Source organism: Marmota flaviventris, chromosome 18 (assembly GCF_047511675.1).
Source record: "Marmota flaviventris isolate mMarFla1 chromosome 18, mMarFla1.hap1, whole genome shotgun sequence".
Classification (NCBI taxonomy): Eukaryota; Metazoa; Chordata; class Mammalia; order Rodentia; family Sciuridae; genus Marmota; species Marmota flaviventris.
The window spans coordinates 13,190,634-13,212,230 of record NC_092515.1 but is presented as its reverse complement, the minus strand read 5'-3'; the positions used below and the strand labels follow the sequence as shown (position 1 = coordinate 13,212,230).

Sequence of the window (21,597 nt, the reverse complement as noted above, 5' to 3'; positions counted from 1 at the left end):
ATTTATAAGATTTCCCTACTTATGAATAGTAAAATTGAGGGGGTTGCAAGTGGGATAGAGGGAGTAAGAGGGAGGAAAACAAATAACAAAGAAAGGAAGAGAAAAAAGAGAGCGGGAAAAAGAATATATGAGAAAAAAAGAAATAAAAAGGGGGAAAGGAGGTGGGGCATATGCAATTCCTCTATAGTATATTATTCTGGTGATTAAGTTGTTAAAGACTTTTTCATGCACAATTTTGGGTTTCACATATGTTGAGGTTGCGAAGAACCGAGGGGGAAGGGTAGAGGAGACTGGGTGAATGGCTGAAAAGAGAGAGAGAAGAGAGAAAAAGAAAGAAAAAAATTTCTCTCAGAACTCTGTTTTCATTTCTTCCAGTTGGTGACGTAGTCTGTTCCTAGCTTGAGTCTCTGCATTCAGGGTGGTGGTGGTAGTCAGTGTGAGAGGACATGAGCTTCCACCTGTGGCCTCTCTACTCTTATTCTCTGAGATGTAAACCAGGTGCCTGATCCACTGCAGAACTGCACTGGTAGCCATGCCAGCCAACCAGTTGGTGGGTTTTAAGGGTTGGTGGGATTTTCCAAGATGAGTTCCATCAGTTTTTCTCATAAGGTGATTGATGAGGTGGGGGTGTTGGGGAAACCTTATGTTTGTCAAGAGCTCAGTCAGGTGAGTGCATGGGCGGGTGGCAGGGCCCCTCCTCCAACTGGGGAGGTCTGTCTACTGCAAAGGCGGGCGCTGGGCCCCTTCTCCGGGTTGCACGATCTGCCTACCGTGCAGGCACAGGCGGCATCTGGGCCCCTCCTCCAATTGGGGGTGATCTCAACTAATACCCTTTTAATTGACTTACTTTTCTTACTATTTGAAATTTTCATTTTTATTTATTAAAAACATTTAGCTTCACCCTAACCAAAAGATGAACAGAGGAGTCAGCCTTGTTGTTGATCAAGACTTTCTGAATCAGCTTGAGAGATAGGGAAACTGAGGCCCAGAGGTTGGATGGCTCACCCAGTGAAGAAAAGATGGAGTTTGAACTTGAACACAAACTCTCTGAACCCTAAACTCTGTAATCTAAGCAGATACCCAGGAGCCTTCAACAACCCACAGGAAATGCTACAGGGGTTGAGCTGAGGGAAAAACAGAGGGACTGGAAATATGAAGAAAGGGGAATGGCCCCTGTAGATTTCCTTGGGTGAATTTGATTCACTTTTATCCAGGTGGGAGATTATAGGTTATGTAACCCCTCCCCTCAATAATGCAGTCTCTTTCCTGATGGTATCCATTCCCAGAAAACTTGAATCTCAGGGTGATCAGATTTCAGAACAAGCTGATCTCTCAGAACCTATTTATGCAGGACCTGGGCCCAGGACACTATCTAACCTGGCGCCATGGAGCTGGGAGGGGCCTTCACCATTTTTCTGGCACTCTGCTTGTCTTGCCTTCTCGTCCTCATTGCTTGGAAACGAATCAACAAGAGGGGAAAGCTCCCCCCAGGTCCAACACCAATTCCTTTCCTGGGGAACCTGCTTCAAATCAGCCCTAATGCCCCTTTTCAGTGTCTCATGAAGGTAAGTTTGTCCATTTCCTCTCCTGGGGCTAGAAGCAACGAATCCTATAGCCAGATACGTGTAGACCTTATGACTTCTGAAACAGACTCTGAGAGACTGAGAACCTGAGAATTCTGAAATTCCAGGTGCATTGGAATAAAAGTCTCATGATCTCATGACTTTGGAAGCACAGTCTCAGGATTTTGGGATCTTATATCCTTGAACCTAAGGACTCTCGTACTTAGATTTTTACTAGTACTTTGAGACTCTGTACCATGAAATCTCAGGCTTCTAGGAATTCAGCATTTCAGAGAGAGAGAGAAGTATAGATCTCAGAGTTCATGTAATCCAGCTCCATCATTTTACAGATGAGGAAACTGGCATTTCAGAGTTGAGGATGGTTTGTGCTCAGGATCCCAGGAGTGAAGATTTCCATGCCTTTTTCCCAATAGTCTTTCCAAGATTACCTTGATCTGTTGTACCCATATTTATATCCTCTGAATTCTCCTTCCCCTAAAATCCTTGACTGGTTTCTATGTGTGCTCTAATTGACCCCTCCTCTGGTGTCTTGCTTTACTCCCAGCTCCGGAAGAAGTATGGCCCCATGTTCACTGTGTACCTGGGCCCGCAGCCAGTAGTTATTTTGTGTGGACATGAACTGGTGAAGGAGGCTCTGGTAGATGGAGCAGATGAGTTCAGTGGGTGTGGAGAAATGGCTACATTAGACAAAAACTTCCAAGGTCATGGTAGGTAACTACAATCACCAGAAATTATTACAACGTACTAATTGTGTTCTAGGTTCTTTGATAAGTGCTCTACAGGAATTATTGCATTAACTCCTTTGATAAAGCCATTAATATTGAACTAATTTTATATAAAAAAAAAACACTGGTGAGGAGGATGAGGTAATGTCCCACAGAAGTGGTGGAATTGCTTTGCTTTGAATTGAAGACATCTGATTCTAACGTGATCACTTACTATGTTATTTCAGTTCTTACATTCAATGAATTAGTGTGTGACAATCTTTGTGCACCAGTTGAAGCCTTCATAGCCAACCCTATTTCTTATCTTCATACACATACATAGCACATAGGTCTCTGACTCTTCCACTTAGGAGGATTATTTTCTAGTGTTACCCACGTACCTACTGCTAACTCCCTATATACTTTAATCCAAAGCAGTTTCATTCTTTCCATCTTTTCATCTCTCTCTCTGCTTCTTTCTTCCTCCTATCCATTACTCAATAAATCCATCAAAGCATATTCATTATTCTTTATATGCAAACATCTTTCCATTATATTATGTATATATCAATTAATCACCCATCCATCCATTTCTTAATCCTTTCATCATTTGTTTATCTCTTAATCTTCCATCTACCTTCAAACCATTATCCATTCATCTCAAACCATCCACACATTAACATTTCACTTAGCTACTCAATCTTTCAATCTTCTACCCATTGGTCATCCTAGTCATAAATTCTTCCTTTCATTGATAAATCTACCCGGAAATGTCATTAAACAATTTACCAATCCACACAGCTGGTGATTTCTAAATAAATCTTACTACATGGTAACTCCATCAGTGTAGGTGTATTGATGTACAAGTACAAGCTTCTGTGTATACATATGTGTTGATCTAGAGAATCCATGTGGTGCACAGAAAATAGAACTGTGTTCTAATTCCAGGGTGCTGTATGTGGCATTAAACCCTACCTCTTTCACCTCCCCCCCCACTCACTAAGTAATTTACCCAGTTCTAGCTCTTTCCTACAGGAAACTCTCTCTAATCTCCCCACCATTATTCCTAGCCTGACTCCCTTTTCCTCTGCCTCAGTCTGGACTGCTTTTGAGGGTACTGAAGGAAAGGAATCTTAGTCTCCCCATTGAGCGTGCAAGGTCAAGAGGAACTTCTTCAAGAATAAAAAACTTTTATAGTTCACCCCATTTTTGCCTATCACACAGCTGAGCACAGAGAGGGGAAGGGAGGCAGGAGCCTGACACTCAGATCCTGGCAGGTATAGCTATGGCCAATGGAGAATGATGGAAGATTCTCCGACGTTTTTCTCTGACCATCCTGTGGGACTTTTTTTTGGATGGGAAAGCGGAGCATGGAGGAGCAGATCCAGGAGGAGGCTGGCTACCTGCTGGAGGAATTCCAGAAGACCAAGGGTATGGGGGTCACACGGGAGGGCTACTAGGTGACTGAGTGTTTATGGGGAGTATAGTCATAGAAGATGGATCTTGGTGGAAAAAACACTCAAATGAAGAGGATGGAGAATATTATAGATTTGCCAAGCTATCAGCCATGTTCCATAGTAAAAATCAACATAGATGGCCCCCAGACACCATTTGTCTAGAACCTTTTACCTCTGGATCTCCCTGTGATTGTGTGCCCATAATATAATATGTAGACTAGGATGATATATGAGTTTGTGTATTTTTTTGGAGGCAGGATCAAATTTCATTATGTTTATAGATTTTTTATTGTGGTGAATAACATCAAACTTACCATCTTCACCATTTTTAGTTGTACAATTCAGTAGGGTTAGGTATATTCATATTGTTGGAAAACAAATCTTTAATTTTTTTTTTCGTCTTGCAAATCAGAAACTCTTTACCTATTTCATTATTCTTTTTAAAGGATTCCAGTTCCCAACCAAAAATAGGGTCTGTAACCAAAGAAGTATAGAGAGAAAAGACCCAGGGGCTGAGAAATATGTAAAGAAAAATAGATAAGAGCTAGAAACAGAGATAGATTTCTTTAAATCAGAGATTTTCCATCTGGATTCCATGGATGATTTATAGAGTCTTTACAAAGGCTTTGAAAGGCCATGTACCCTCACAAGTTATTTGTCAAAATGTGCACTTGTAAATATGTACATTGTTATGAAGCAACTATTCCCAAATGTACTTCCTTGACCTGCATTCCATTTTACAGATGGTGCAGCTGAGGTCTTGAGAAGGATTTCCTCCATAGCCTAAGTGGAATCCATGGTAGAGCTAGACAGAGTCCAGGAATTCTCTTCTTCTTCTTCTTCTTCTTCTTCTTTCTTCTTTCTTCTTTCTTCTTTCTTCTTTCTTCTTTCTTCTTTCTTCTTCTTCTTCTTCTTCTTCTTCTTCTTCTTCTTCTTCTTCTTCTTCTTCTTCTTCTTCTTCTTCTTCTTCTTCTCCTCCTCCTCCTCCTCCTTCTCCTCCTTCCCCTTCTTCTCTCCTCCTCCTTCTCCTCCTTCTCTTTTCCTCCTCCTCCTCCTCCTCCTCCTCCTTCTCCTTCTTCTCTCCTCCTTCTTCTCCTCCTTCTCTTCTCCTTCTCCTCCTCCTCCTCCTCCTCCTCCTCCTCCTCCTCCTCCTCCTCCTTCTTCTTCTTCTCAGTGCTGGGAATCGAACCCAGGGACTCATGCCTGCTAGGGAAGCACTCTATTACTAAGCTGCACCACCAGTCCTTCTTTTTAAATTATGGCATTTACCATTGCTTTCCTCCCAAATCTGTGACTCATTTTTCCCTTTTTTAGTCATAGATGGACACAGTACCGGTTTTTAAATTTTTTTTTAGTTGACAATGAACCTTTATTTTATTTATTTATATGTGTTGCTGAGAATCAAACCCAGGGCCTTGCACATGCTAGGCAAGCACTCTCCCACTGAGGTATGACCCCAGCCCCAGATACAATACATTATTTAAAATTTATTTTTATATGGTTCTAACGATCAAACCCAGTGCCTCACATGTGCTAGGCAAGCATTCTACCACTAAGTACAACCCTAGCCCCAAATTTGTGACTCTTATCCACAACTGCATGTAAGCAACAGTAACAAAGAAATAATTAAGCCTCACCAGCATTTATTGAGTGTTAAATCCATGTCGGGCACTGTGCTAAGCATTTTGCATGGATCATAACATGGAATCTGCATGAACAAAGGAGGTGGTCTTTAAGCCAGTTTGCAGATTGAGAAATCTAGACTCAAACCCCCCAATGAACTAATTCACATATACTATTAAGCAGTAGATACAGGACCCAAATCTACCAATGAATGATTCCACATCCCTGATTACTAATTTTCACCTCCAACATAGACAATTTCCATCACCAGGTGCCCCCATCGATCGCACCTTCTTCCTAAGCCGCACTGTTTCCAATGTCATCAGTTCGGTTTTCTTTGGTAGCTGTTTTGACTATGAGGACAAGGAATTCCTAAACCTGCTGCCGATGATCAATGAGAGCTTCATAGAGATGAGCACTCCCTGGGCAAAGGTACCACTGGTCACTTCTCTGCTCACTTCCAGTCTGAGTTCAATAGGCACTTGCCTGTACCTCACTTAATCTTCCCCACAGCCCTGGAAGACAACTATCAATATGCCCAAATCTCTAGGAAGCCAAAAGCCACACCTGATTCTCAGACCCAGCACTGCATTTTGAGCCCAGCTCCCTGATTCTAGACACAACCCACCTGGTGACCAGTACCCACTCCTAAATAATCTTCTTTGTCTGTTCCCCGCAGCTCTATGAGATGTACTCAGGAATCATGCAATATTTGCCAGGAAGACACAAACACCTCTACTATGTGATAGAGGATCTTAAGGACTTTGTTGCATCCAGAGTGAAGATCAACGAGGCATCCCTTGACCCCCACCATCCCCGAGACTTCATTGACAGCTTCCTCATCAAGATGCACCAGATGCTTGCTTCCCTCCCCCAATACCCTTCTCTCATCTCCTCTGGGTATCTGCACCTTTAAGCCCCTCTGCAGAGGTTGGGGCAAAAAGAGCAAGTACTACTTCCCATGCTTCATTCTTATCTATAGATGGGATACCGGAACTATGAAAATAGAAACTCTCACAACCTTTAAACATTTTTTAAGTTGATGAAATAAAATTTATATTTATTGACATGCATTAAATGCATATATTAGTGGGTGATCACTGGTGTGATATTTCCATACATCATAAGGCAGGGACTGATCAAATTCAACCTTCCTTTTCCACCCACTTCTTTCCAATCACTAGTAATGACAATTCTTTCTGGTTGAGTTTTTAGCTTCCACATGTGAGAGAATATGTGGTATTTGTCTTTCTGTGTCTGGCTAATTTCTTTTAACATAATGACCTCTGGTTTTATCCATTTTGCTGCAGATGGAAGGATTTCCTTCTTCCTTGTGGATGACTAGCTCCCCATTGTATATGGATATGGCACCTTTTTTCTATCAAAAATAAGATTCAAATCCAGAAATTTTAGTAACAAGGAAACTGAAAATCTTACATTTTTCCAATCATATATGACAGAGACTTAATGGTTGTAGAAAAGCAGAGTGAATCTTTAGCGTTTTGGAATTTGGGAAAGTTAGAAACTTAGTTATTTTTAAAAATATATTTTTAGTTGTAGATGGACACAATGTTTTTCTTTTATTTGTTTATTTTTATGTGGTGCCAGGGATCAAACCCAGTGCGTCACATATGCTAGGCAAGTACTCTACAACAGAGCCACAACTCTGGCTCCTAGAAGCTTAGTTTTTTTTTTTAAAAAATTGGAGCTCAAACTTTAAAAATTTTAAAGTCTTAGAGATGTAAAAATTTGGAGGCTTAATATGTTGTATCATTGATTCTTAGAATTTTAGACATCTGGAAATTTCTATTTTTATCTTATAGAACCTTAGCCCTTGGATATGCAGATGCTAACACACAACAAGGGGGGAGGGAAAGAATAGAAATTCATTGGATTAGACAAAGGGGAATAAAGGGAAGTAGGGGTGGATAGGAAAAGAAAAGGCAGTGGAATGAGTGGGACATAACTTTTCTATGTTCATATATGAATACATCACAATGAAACTCCACATCATATACAACCACAAGAATGGGATCCTAATTAGAATAAGTTATACTCCATGTATGTATAATGTGTCAAAATATACTCTACTGTCATGCTTATCTAAAAAGGACAAACCAAAAGTAAATAGGAAAAAAGAAACAGTGCTTGGTAGTTTAAAATTATAAACTCTAATATTTATAATTATAATCTTCAAATCTTACAAGGCACTGCTCCCTTCTCCTGCTCTCCTTCTCTGTTCACTCCAGCCGCAGTGCCCTCTGCTCTGTTCTTCCTCTAACACACCAGGATCAGGACCTCAACTCCTGCCTCAGGACATTTGCTCTGGTTGTTTCGTCTGCCAGACTTACTTTACCTATCTGTTGCCTTTTCACAAATGCCTATACTATTCACAGGGTGAAAATAATAAAACAAAGACTTAAGATGGTAGCTATTTATTATCTCCTCCCTTTCAGGAAAAAAATGATCCCCACACAGAATTCAACCTCAAGAATTTGGTTCTTACCACGCTCAACCTCTTCTTTGCGGGCACAGAAACAGTGAGCTCCACACTACGCTATGGATTTTTGCTGCTAATGAAGCATCCTGAAGTGGAAGGTGAGTGTCCCCCCGAAATGGCCCATCCTGTCTGGCACCTCCCAGTCCTACCAGGACATAATATTGAAAATTTAGGGTTCCACAACCTTAGATAATTCTTCACCCTTCAGAACGCCAGGGCATGGGATCTTGAAATCTCTGGATTGGGGGCTCCTAAACCAGCCTTCAACTTGGTGTCTATTGTAAGAGGCAGCTTCAAACCATACACACGTGTTATGTTAAAGTCCTGGAGTCAGAAGTTCAGAGAGGTTTGACGAGACCGAAACCAAGGGGGAGCCTTTTCCAGCATTAACAGCTTCCTCTTTTGTATTTCTGGGTTCGTGGCTCTTTCTTGCTGCTTCAAGGCCAGCAGTGAAGATCTCTCCTTGCCTCCTCAGCTGCCACATCCCCTTTTCCTACTCTGGTCCTCCAGCCTCTCTTATAACAGACATACGTGATTGATTATACTAGGGCCCTTCTGGGTGATCCAGGCTAATCTCTCCCTCTCAAGATCCTTTATTTAATGGCATCTGTGACACCTCTTTTGTCCTTTTGTTGTCCTTTATTACATAATTTTCACAGGCTTCAGGGATTAGGAGGTATAGACGTCTTTGATGACCACATGGAGCTGAAGGCATTGCCAAAATCAAATAGAAGCCATCTTCATTTGGCTACAGTCTGGTCTGATTGGTAACTCTAGTCATGAGAAATTTGTTTGTCACTTACAAAAAAAAAATCTCCAATTTGGACACTCTTTCTAGTGTGGCAGTTTGAACCAAGCCAAAGCCTTTTTTTTTTTTTTTTTGGTTAAAAGGCTGTGTGTGGAAGCCCAGCCGGAAGCAGGATATTGGCCTGCTCATCTGTCTTCCTTGGCTCATTGGTGTTTCCAGGTCCAGGTCAAATGCTCCAGCTAGCATCCAGGCTGGAGGCCTGTGCCTCCCAGGGTCTGATGGACATTTCTTGAGTATCACTGATGTGTCGGTTGTCAAGTGTGGATGATGGCCTTCACCTCAGAGCTCATTTGCTGGAGATTCTTAACTTTGTGGTATTCACAAACAGAAGCTCCTCCTGCCCTCCCTGTCTTGTTTTCTGCCTTCTTCCAGACAAGATCCATAAAGAGATTAACCAGGTGATTGGCCCCCACCAGATGCCACGTGTGGAAGAGAGGGTCAAGATGCCTTACACAGATGCCGTCATCCACGAGATCCAAAGACTGACAGACATTGTGCCCATGGGTGTCCCCCACAATGGGACACTCATTTCCGAGGTTACTTTCTGCCCAAGGTTTGGTCACACTCTCACTGTTTCATTCTCCATGGCACCCTTCTATCCACGTGGTCCTCCCTTCCATGGATTAACCAGGCCTGACCCTGCTTAGCTTCCAAAATCAGATGAGGTCTGCCGCAGTCTGGCTGGGCACAAATCACGAGCCACTGAAGCAGGAACAAACTTTATTTCTGAACTCCACCAGCACACTCCACACACGCTCCCGGGAACTCTCCCGAAAACCATGCTGCTCCTCCAGGAACCAACAATTGGAAATCCCTCTTCCGGAAATCCCTCCCCCCTCACTTCCCCAATCAATGGGAACTCTCCAGGAATCCTCACGAGAACTCCAAAGTAGTGCGAGAACTCCAAAGTAGCAGGCTGAGGTGGACAGTAAAGGTCTAATATACAACCAAATCAATCAAGCATCATCTTAATGGCTTGCCTCTCAACCAGTACTATTGGCAAAATGCCAGGGGCCACTGCGACTCAGCTGTGGCTCTCAGCATCTCCCCCCTTCTGTTTAATTAAACAACAAGCAATGTGGCTTAGGGACCGTGCCTGTTAGGTTGTCCAAAACACATATGGTTCTTACCCATCATCGGATGAGCTGACCTCAAGACGTCAGCCTCCTGTCTTAGGATTAGCATTGACATGGAACCTTTTATGAAAATTTGTAGCTTCTTCTAGTGTAGAGAAAATATGTATGTCATGTGTAGTTTTATCTGCTAAATCATTGCCCAAACTAAGGGCTCCAGGGAATCCTATATGTGCTCTGATATGTCCTATAAATAATGGATCTTTTCTGTCCCAGATTAGACTTTGTATAGTGGAAAACAAAGAGAAAACAGTAGAGGAAGGGGAAATCCTACCAGCATCTTCAAGGGACACTATAGCATTAACTATATACTCTCTATCAGAAAATAAATTAAATACAGAATCTTTAAACATCACAAAAGCTTATAATACTGCATTAAGCTCTACCTTTTGAGCTGATTGTTTGGGTACTAAAAATGTAAAAGTTTGATCAGGGGAAACTGCTGCTGCTGTACCATTATTTGACCCATCAGTGAATATATTTGGAGCATTCATGATAGTTTTTTTCTTGTCATTTTTGGAAATACTACAGGATGCGAAGACCAAAAGGACAATAAAGGATTAGATGGTAAGTGATTATCAAATGAAACATTAGATTTACACATGATTACTGCCCAAGTATTTAACTCATTAGCTAACTCATCAATTTGATCCATAGTATATGGAGTAATAATTTTATTGGGAGAAATTCCAAACTCTCCCTTTGCTGCTTTTATTCCTTTGAGTATTAATTGTCCTACAGCCTCAGGATACCTAGTAAGAATAGTGTTAGGAGAATAAGATAAATGTATCCACAATAATGGACCTTCTTGCCAAAATACTCCTGTAGTAATATTTTTGTTGGTATTACATTAAATAATAAAGGCAAACTTATATCAATTCTATCCAAATGCATATTTTCCATATATGTTTCAATAATTTTTAATGCCTTTCTTGCTTCAGGTGTTAACATTCGGGGTGAATTTGGATCTGATGGACTTTTAGGATATCAAATAAAGGTCCCAACTCTCCTATTTGTATGCCTAGATAGGGCCTTATCCAATTTATGTCTCCTAATAACTTTTGAAAGTCGTTAAGTGATTTGAGTTGATCTACTCGTATTTGAATTTTTGGTGGACGGAAAATGGTTGAGGATAATAGAACCCCTAAATAATTAATTGGAAAATTTAATTGTACTTTATCTATTGCTATCTCTAGATTATAATTTTAAATAAGTTTGTAAGTGTGGCATAACATTCTAGCAATGTGTTTTTATCTTTATGTGCTAATAATACATCATCCATATAGTGAAATATTTGTAGTTCAGGATTTTGATTTCTAAGTGGCTGGATTGCTTTGTTAACATAAATTTGACACATCGTTGGGCTGTTAGCCATCCCTTGAGGGAGTACTTTCCATTCATATCTCTGATCAGAACCTTCATGATTTAGTGCAGGGATAGTAAATGCAAAACGTGGACTATCCTCAAGATGAATTGGAATTGAAAAAAAAAAACAATCTTTAATATCTATAGCTAAAACATACCAGGTTTTAGGCAAGGCAGACAATTGAGGAATCCCTGATTGAGCAGGTCCCATAATAACCATCTCATTATTAATGGCTCTTAAATCTTGCAATAATCCTTACCAGATTTATTTTTAATGACAAAAATGGGAGTATTATAGGGAGATACGGAAGGTTGCATATGTCCCTCCGCTAATTGTTGTTTGACCAGGTAATGGGCTGCTTGTATCTTTTCTTTAGTCAGGGGCCACTGAGGAACCCATACTGGTCTTTCTGATTTCCAAGTAATTTTGATTGTCTCAGTGACCCCTTCTGAAAACCCAATCCATGTCTATCTATTCCTTGATCTATTTGTATTGGTGCTGCTATACCTTGTTCTTGTTCTCCTAATCTTTTTTCTTTCCTAAAACCTTGTCTAGCCCTAATAGTGGGCGCATTTGGATTGATGTTATTTGTTATTGTCAAACCTAATTGATCTAGGACATCTCGTCCCCATAAATTTATAGGAAGATGATCCAATACATATGGCTGTATAGTTCCTTCACATCCTTCAGGATCCTTCCAATCTAATACCATTGCACTTCTATGGGGATTAGTCGCCACTCCTAGGCCTCGAAGCGTTTGAGTGGCTTGTTATAATGGCCAATGTTTTGGCCATTCTTGATGAGATATGATGCTAAGGTCTGCACCTGTATCAAGTAGCCCATTAAATTCATGTCCTTGAATATTTAGTTTTAGCATGGGGTGAGAATCTAAATTTAAAGACAGCATAGCCCAATCTACACCTGTGGAGCCTAATCCCCTGGAACCTCTTTGTACAGTACGGCTGGAACATTTGTCATGCAGGCTGGGTATTATTAATAACTGTGCTATTCTATCTCCTGGTGAAATTACTGATATACCCTTTGGAGAACTAGCTATAATTTTATTTCACCTTCATAATCGGGATCAATTACCCCAGGACTTATCATAAGTCCTTTTAGAGTAGAAGAACAGTGTCCTAACAATAAGCCTACTGTTCCTTGGGGAAGAGGTCCTTTTACCCCTGTGGGAATGATTTGAACTCCCATCTCTGGAGTTAGTACTGCTCTGGTGGAGGTGCAGATGTCCAACGCTGTGCTCCCTCTGGTTCGTCTGATGAGAGATCTGATGGATAATGTGTCCTGGGCACTACCCCGATGGTGTTGCTGTGTTCCTCCAGTGCCCCGTATATTTGTGATTGTGGGCCCTGGAGCATTGGGCCCTCCTGTCCGTTTTTTGGCAATGGAGCCCGATGCCTTTCTCCATGATATCGTGGGTAAACACCTGGTCCTTGTCTGTTTTTTGGTAACAGAGTACCCTCTATGGTGGTTTGAGAATGGCATTCATTAGCCCAATGTCTCCCTCTATGGCATCGTGGGCAAATACCCGGTATTCTACTCCTTTGATACCTAGTTTTGTTAAACCCTCCTCCTATGGAGCAATTCCTTTTAAAATTCCCTGTTTGTTCACAATTGTAGCATGTTTACAGCCTGGCATCTAATGCCTGTTGTACTGCAGCTGCCAAGACTTGCCCTTGTTCATTAATGTCTCTACATAATTTAATATATGTGTTTAAATCTCCACATTTCCATGGTATAATGACCTCTCTGCACCAACGATTTCCTTGCTCATAAGCCAGTTGTTTTATTAATGGCATTGCTTGTTCTGTATCCCCAAAACTCTGGTAGCTGTTTGAATAAGCCTATCTACAAATTCAGCGTAAGGTTCATTAGCTCCTTGTATTATCTTAGATAATTGACCTTGTAAATCTCCATGTCCTTGTAAAGTCTTCCATGCCCTAACTGGTAACTGGCTGCTGCATTTTGCCTAGCTGTCTCCATGCAAAATTCCTCATTGGCAATCTTTTTTTTTTTTTTTTTTAAGTAATAAAACAGTTTATTTACAAGCAAAATTCCGTTACCTTTACTGGGTCTGATTTAAAAATTCCAGTAAATGAAGCATCTTTTATTCAAAATTATGCATCAAATTAAATTACATTTTGACATTAATTGTCCTTAAAAATATCTACTAAAGAACTAACATACTATTACATTTCTGCTGAAGAATCCTGTCGGTTGGATCATGTTAACATTTCTGAGACTGTTGTTACTGAATCAGATAATTCTTGCCACCCAGATTTCTGCTGAGTTCAGAAACACATTTCTGATTCTATAACATCAGAAAAGCTTCCCATGAAATAAGCACTAGTATAATTTACTCTAAATTCTTAGGTCATTTATTTTAATATTAAAATATTTTAATATTTTAACATAGAACTTGTGTATGTCTACTGGCAATCTTCCATAACAAATATTGCCCTCCATTTAGCACAGCTTTACACATGCTAGCCCAGTCTGCTGGCATCATGTCCAAGTTGGTAATGGATTCAACCATGCTTACAGTGAGGGTGCTTGAGGACCATAGGTTGTTACAGCCTCCTTTAACTGCTTCACTGTTTTGAAATCTAAAGCACGGTAAATTCGCTGCCCTCCTGCTTGCTCAAGTACAGGGCATGGTTGAGGGCCACTCAGCTGTCTCCATAGGTGGAGCTGTTGGTTGAATTACGCCCTCGGGTGATAGAACAGAGTTAGTAGCAGCCTCCTGTTGTAGCTTCCCCGCTGATAGCTGTTTCTCCTCTAAGCTTTCTTCCTTTAAATTTTCTTCCTCTATCTGACTAGCTCGAGAGACCTTCTCTTTTGCTTGATCTAACATGTTTTCTACCATAGTCTGGACCTCTAACAATTTACTTAACACTCTTTCGGTTTGTTTTTTACTAATTTCTAATCTACTATAAAGATAACACAACCCAACAAGATAACACAAAACAAAACCGAAACAGAATGAAACAAAAATGGAACAAAAAATCGTTGTATCAATTTTCCTATTTTCTTGACATGTGCATTTGTGGTCTATTTCTATCTCTTCCTCATGGGCGAACAACTTCAAACCTTGAGCCAACCATTTTTCCCAGTTTGCCTGAGAAAGTTCTAGGGATAGGCAGCTTGAAACAAAAACAAAACAAATCAAAACAAGAACACATTATTTTTTGAAATGGTCACCCATTCTCTCGCCTTCCCTTAGGGATGAGCAATTTCACTTACCTCAGAGCTTCAGGCGTTCCCCGTACGGGCCACCAAATGCCGCAGTCTGGCTGGGCACAAATCACGAGCCACTGAAGCAGGAACAAACTTTATTTCTGAACTCCACCAGTACACTCCACACATGCTCCCGGGAACTCTCCTGAAAGCCACGTGGCTCCTCCAGGAACCAACAACCAGAAATCCCTCTTCTGGAAATCCCTCCTCCCGCACTTCCCCAACCAATGGGAACTCTCCGGGAATCCCCACGAGAACTCCAAAGTAGCACTAGAACTCCAAAGTAGCAGGCCAAGGCAGACAGTAAAGGTCTAATATACAACCGAATCAATCCAGCATCACTTAATGGCTTCCCTCTCAACCAATACTATTGGCAAAATGCCAGGGGCCATTCCGACTCAGCTGTGGCTCTCAGCAGAGGTCTGGTGGGTCCAGGATAGTATGGCTGCAGACTCTTGGTTCACCAACCCCTGTCCAATACTGATTTCTTCTAATTGCTCCCATCTTCACCCCAGGGCACAGATGTCTTTCCTGTGATTGGCTCAGTCCTCAAAGACCCCAAATACTTCCACTACCCAGATTCCTTCTATCCTGAATACTTCCCGGATGAACAGGGATGCTTCAAGAAGAATGAGGCTTTCGTGCCTTTCTCCTCTGGTAGGTTTCAATGTATGGGTTTTCCAGGGACATTTTAGAACCTTTTCTTGAAGCCCAAGTCAGAGTGGAAGCTGAGGACTGTGTCCTTAAACTCTCAAATCCTAAAATCCCTGAATCAGGGAATATTAAAACCACTGGCTCTCATGTTTAGGAAATGTTAGAGTAGAGCAGCAAAATTTTCCTATTAAGAACCAAATACAAAATATTTTAGTTTTTCCCAGCCTTGTGATCCTTGTCTGAACTACTTACCCTTGCTATTGTACTATGGAAGTGACCATCAACAACACTGAAACGAATGAGCATATGTGTGAGCCTATGAAATTTTATTTATGGACACTGAAATTTGAATTTCATACTTTTGAAAAATCTTTGAGGAACTGAAATGAAGAGAAGTTTGAAATTCTTGGGTCCTTTAGAAACTTTCCATTGGAATCAATGGAATCTGAGGCAGAGAGAAGTAGCTGCCAGTGTTGAGCCCTGCTAAGAAGCAGGTCCTAGCTGAGCATGGACAGGAGGAGCCATTGAGTCTTGCTAATGACCCTACAAAGTGGACACAGTCATGACTCTTGAGATGCTGATGAGGCAGCTGAGGCCCACTGGGGTGATAAGACCAGATGCCTCCCAGGCCCTCAGTACCTAGCAGATATGACCTGACCTCCCACCCTGTTCTGTGCCTGCAGGAAAACGCATCTGCCTGGGGGAGGCCCTGGCCCGCATGGAACTCTTCCTCTACTTCACCTCCATCCTTCAGAATTTCTCTTTACGTTCACTGGTCCCCATGGAAGACATTGACATCACTCCCAGGAAGTCAGGCTTCGGCAACATTCCCCCAACTCTGCCTTGTGGCCCACTGAGCGCCCCCTATTGGCCAGGCAAGACCAGTCTGAGAGCTGAGCTCTTCCTCTTGCTCCCGGACACACCCACCCTCCTCATCTCTCCAAATTCTCCCCATAACCCTAAGAGAAGGCACTCTCACTACTGTGATGGGACCACAGGTCAGCAGATGACATCCAAAAACACACAGCTGTATGTCTTTGTTTTAGAAAAGCAACAAACTGCCCAACATCTGGCACAAGCCCGTAGATGTAAGTTCACAGTTTCCTCTGCCTTGTTTCTGGCTGCAACAAACTTCTGTAGATTCTGTCTTTATGTTGTTCCCTTGCGTGAGCCCTGATAGTGATCATAATATAGTTTACAATCTTTTCTGGGTTACTTTGATCTGCATTCCCCCCAGTAAAATCAACACAGAGCTCAAGACTGTTACATATAGGAAATTTATTGTGCATTGTGTGAAACAGTATATAAAGTACAGAAAACTACCTGAAGTGAGCTTTTGGACTTCCTCATCACTGGTCATTTTCTCTGACAGCCCCATCTCCAGGGACTCCTCCCTGTCTGGGCCACCACACGTGACATTCTAGCCTCGAGTATCTTGAGTGGCATTATTCTCCCCACCATAACTTCTTTGCCATCATCACTCTCCTGATTGCTCTGATCAAATACCCAATTCTGCACACTACCCATTCCATTTTGAAGATAGTTCAGTTGTTCATAGCCTATTATTCCATTTCTAAACTCCTGATGAGTTATTTTATTTATTCAACCAAAACGTATCAAATATCCAACATGTGCTGGCACACCCTTCATGGACGTAGGATCTTTCAGTGAAAAATAACTGATAAAACTCTCGCCCTCATGGAGCTTAGGTGCTAGTGCAAAAGGTTTACAATGAAGCATAAGCTTTGATGATTTTAAATAGTAAATGTTGCTATGTGTTGGAGCATAATTGGTCGGCTTACAAAATCAATGAGAATTCTGGAAAAACCGACAATGAACAGAAATAGGAAAAAATGAAGCTCTGATAGAACCATCCAGTAGGGAATGCTGCCACCTCATTCAGCCCCAGTCATGAACACCACAACCCAAGAGTAATGACCTCTGCTGCTGCTGTAGACAACTTCTTGTTTGTGTCTGTTTTTTTGTGGCACACCCTCAATGTTCTAGGCAGGATAATTCAAATAGCCACATTTTAACGACTGGGGGCACGGGATGTGGTGAGGAGGAATAGATGGTTCTTTGAGTTGTGATGGGGGGAGCAAGGACTTGCCTTTGATCAGGGATATCATAGTAGACATGCTTGCAAAACCAGAAGGGAGTTTTTTTATTTTTAATTTGTTTTAATTAGTTATACAAGATAGTAGAATGCATTTATGCACTTTGATATATCATACATAAATGAGGTATAATTTCTCATTTTTCTGATGTATAATAAACACTAAATGCCCTTCTGCACATTATGTGGATAGGGCCCCCTGGGAAGCAGAGGTTTAGTTCCAGGCAGGAGTGCATCGTTTTGTGGGACTGGCATGTGAAGGAAAAAGAGGAAGGAAGGAGAAGCGTTCAGGAAAAGTCTCCAGACCAAAGTGCAGTAGTGACAACTGTGGACAGGAATGAAGAGAAGGCAGAGCTGGGCAGGGAGGGACCCAGACCACCATGTTGAGACAGCGGATTCCCCAGTCATCTCAGAAGTACCTCTCAAGTGAAGACTGCTGTTAGGAGTGTCTAGGATTGGGCAGAACGGGCTGTTACCGACACCTTGGCTTATGCTCAGTTCTGTCCATGCTGTCTTAGAAGAATGCGGACCTGCTCCAAGCTCAGTGGGTCCTGAAGATGCTGCAGCTGGGGGCTCACATGCTCCTTGTTGCTGAATCACAAGTTCTTCTTTCTGCAACGTTGCTGCTGTTTCTTCTCTTCCTCTTCCTTATTTTTTGTTGCCGAGGATTGAACCCAAGGGTACTCTACCACTGAGCTATATTCCAAGACCCCTCATTTAAAAATATTCTTTCATTCAAATATTTTTTATCCTTTGTGGTGCAGGAGATGAACCCAGGGGCCCTGTACGTGCTTGACAAGTGTTCTACCACTGAGTGACTCCCCCAGCCCCCACCAGACCTTTTAATTTTTTTATTTTGAGCCATGCTTAGGGCTTCACTAAGTTGCTAAGACTTTTCCTCAAACTTGTGATATTCCTGCCTCAGCCTCTGGAGTTGCTGGGATCACAGGTGAGCCCCAACATGCCTGGCAAATGGCAAGTTCTTGAATGAAACTCCAAATGGTGCATCTCCACATCTGTGGCAGACACAGATGTACAAAAGCTGTCATCAAACACTAGACGCAGTCCCTGACCACAAGGATGTCACAGTTTAGGACATTAGTTTCTTGTATGAGGGACATTCAGTAAGAAGTACATCATTTAATCTAACAAATGGACAAAGCCAATTTACATAACAGAAATAATACAGAGGCAGAAAGAAACCCCACAGATGATTTTGATGATTGTACAAATTGATCGTTGAACATCGTTTTTCTTCAGCAGGATGCTGATGGGATTGTCAGATATCAAAGAAGTGGAAGTGTTGCCCTGAGGGATGGCTCCTCTATACAGGTAAATTTTGTTCCTCACAGTGTTGTCCAGGAGACCTGGAGGTTCTAATTGTGGAGAATGTGAAGGGCTCTCTCTGGCCCTGTCCTTAGCACCCTCCTGTCAGTTCGCTGGCACTTGGATATCACAGTTTGTCATGCTGCTTCCCCATGAGACAGGTTGGGCCTTTCTTTTTGAACTTCTGTAAATTTAAGGTGCCACACTATGGTTTTGTGTTTCAGTCTTTGATTACCGAGGACTGGACTTTTGTGTGTTTATGTATATGCTGCATTTGAACCTTAATAACCTGTGAATTAACTCCTTGTCCATGTGGTTCCTCTACTGTCAGGATATCTCTCACTGACTCTAAGTTGTTTCACAGTTAGGAAAGTATCTCATTTTTGGGGGGGTGCCAAGGATTGAACCCCAGGGGCACTCAACCACTGAGCCACATCCCCATCCCTTTTTATATTTTATTTTGAGACAGGGTCTAGCTAAGTTGCTCAGGGCCTCACTCAGTTGCTAAGGCTGGCTTTGAACTTGCAATCCTCCTGCATCAGCCTCCCAAACTGCTGGTATTACAGGCATGTGTCACCTTACCTTGCTGGTAATCCCACTTCTGGTGGTGGTTAACAGGATTCTACCTAATGCTCTTGCTCTTGAATTTTCATTTATTTTAAAGTTATTTCTTCTGAAGTGAAATGACTTCTAATTTTTCTTTTTCTTTTTTAACGAGCTATCTCTAGTTTTAGAAAGGCTTTTCCTTCTGTGCATGTGTTCATCTCACCATTCCATTAGGGCATAAAAACGTCAAAATTATGAGGACATAATTTTGTCCTCATAATGTTCTTTCCAACGACACTTGAATACGGGAATTCAGTACAAGGTAAATGATGAGCATGCCCAACAATAGAGGTGTGGTGGATCCTACCGAATGGGTTATGCTGATCATTGAAAAGTCAAAATCTAAATTCAGTCACATTATGTTATGTCATATATAATTAAAATAGCAATAAATGAAAAATTACATTTTAAATTCTGCTGAAATATGTATTACAAAACTATCTTCTGGATATTCTTTGCAAACATGATCAGTGACTCCATTTTTCTTTCAAGGTATTAGATAATTAATTAGTATTATTCTTTAAAAAAGAGAAAAAGTCAGACTCCTTGAAAGACATTAACAATAATGCTTTAACAAAATCTCTCATTTCCTGTAAATACCAGACTGAGACAAAACCAGATATCACTCCCACAGGTTTCTTCTTTCTCTCCATTGGGTTTTCCCTGTGGGTGAGCATCTGAGGTGATGTAGGTCCCTCCCATTGCAGGTGAGAAAACCACCTGCCTACTCTCCAGGAGCTACCTGCCAAGAGTTCTCTTTAACCACTGAAGTAATGGTTTAATGACACCAGTCATAACCTCTTCTTCCCAGTCTTGGTGGGAAGAGTGTGAAACACAGCTGGTACTTCTTTCCCTGGCTCTGCGTGTCCATCTTGATAATGCGTAGTTACATGGGGCAAATGACTGCTGGTGGTGTGTTTAGTAGGACTTGGGAACTTTTAAATTCTATTTAGTTTTAATCTATTTAGATTGAAGCACTGATAGTTCATTCATTTAATATGACAAATATTTGGGACAATTAAATATTTGATAGGAGAGTTTAATTTTCCAGTGGTAAATTTTATTACATCTAAATGCAGATCAAGAATCTCAAGAAAGAGTAGAGTATATAGGTCAACATATCCCATATATGTAAAATACTCACCAGATTTAGAAGAAATACTGAGAAAAAGGTTGTAAAATCTCAATAATAAGAAAACAATGAAAAAACAATGAGTATTTTAAATACAATCAATCAATAAATATATGAAAAAATGTTCAACATCTCTAGCAACTAGAGATATGCAAATCAAAACTACTCTAAGATACCATCTCACTCCAGTCAGAATGGCAATCATAATAATACAGGCAACAATCAATGTTGGTGAGTATGTGGTGAAAAAGGTACACTCATACTTTGCTGGATTGCAAATTGGTGCAACCACTGTGGAAAGCAGTATGGAGATTCCTCAGAAAACTTGGAAAGGAACCACCATTTGATGCAGCTATCCCACTCCTCATTTATAACCAAAGGACTTAAAATCATCATACTAAAGTGATGCAGCCACATCAATGTTCATAGCAGCTGAATTCACACTAGCTAAATAATGGAACCAACTTAAGTTCCCTTCAGTAGATGAATGGATAAAGAAAATGTGGTGTATACATTCAACGGACCGTTACTGAGCTTTAAAGAAGAATAAAATCATGGCATTTGCTGGTAAATGGATGGAGTTGGAGAATATGATGCTAAGCAAAATAAGCCAGTCCCAAAGAACCAAAGTCTGAATGTTTTCTCTGATATACTGATGCTGATCCACAATAAGTGGGTGGGGTGCTAGGGAAGAATAGAGTTACTTTAGATTAGGTAGAGGGAAGTGAAGGGAGGGGTGGGGCTGTGGGGATAGGAAGGATAGAGGAAACAGATATTACCTTACGTACATATAAGACTACATGACCAATGTGGTTCTACAACATGTGCAATCAGAAGAATAAGAAATTAAACCCCATTTATGCATATCAAAGTGCATAAATGCATTCTATTGTCATGTATAAGTAATTAAAATAAAAAATTATAAAGTAACAACAACAACAACAAAAGCCAATGTAGCTTTTTAAATTGGTAAATAAGGCTGGTCCAAATGCAGTGGTGTTTATGACTAATTAAATTGGTAAATAATTTTTACACCAAAGACTCTTCATCAAAGAATATATATAAGCAGCAAATAAGTATAGGAAAAGTTGCCAAACATCATTATACATAATAAAATATGAATTTAAATCATAAAGAAACATCTGTACATATTATAGAAAGACTAAAATAAAACAAAAGTAGCAGCTGCTGGCTAGCATACAGAGTAATGTAAAATTCGGTATCTCTTCTGCAAAATAGTGTGGCAGTTTCCTATAGACACAAACTTACCAAATAACTCAGCAATCCAATCCTAGGTATTTGAAAAAAAAAAAAAACAACGAAAACTTTTAAAACAA

At 40.9% G+C, this 21,597-nt stretch overlaps 1 pseudogene; it reads left to right on the top strand.

The window, feature by feature from the left end:
* The first annotated feature begins 1,385 nt into the window (after positions 1–1,385).
* On the top strand, positions 1,386–18,817 carry LOC139702648 (cytochrome P450 2G1-like; annotated as a pseudogene).
* Positions 18,818–21,597: the final 2,780 nt, after the last annotated feature.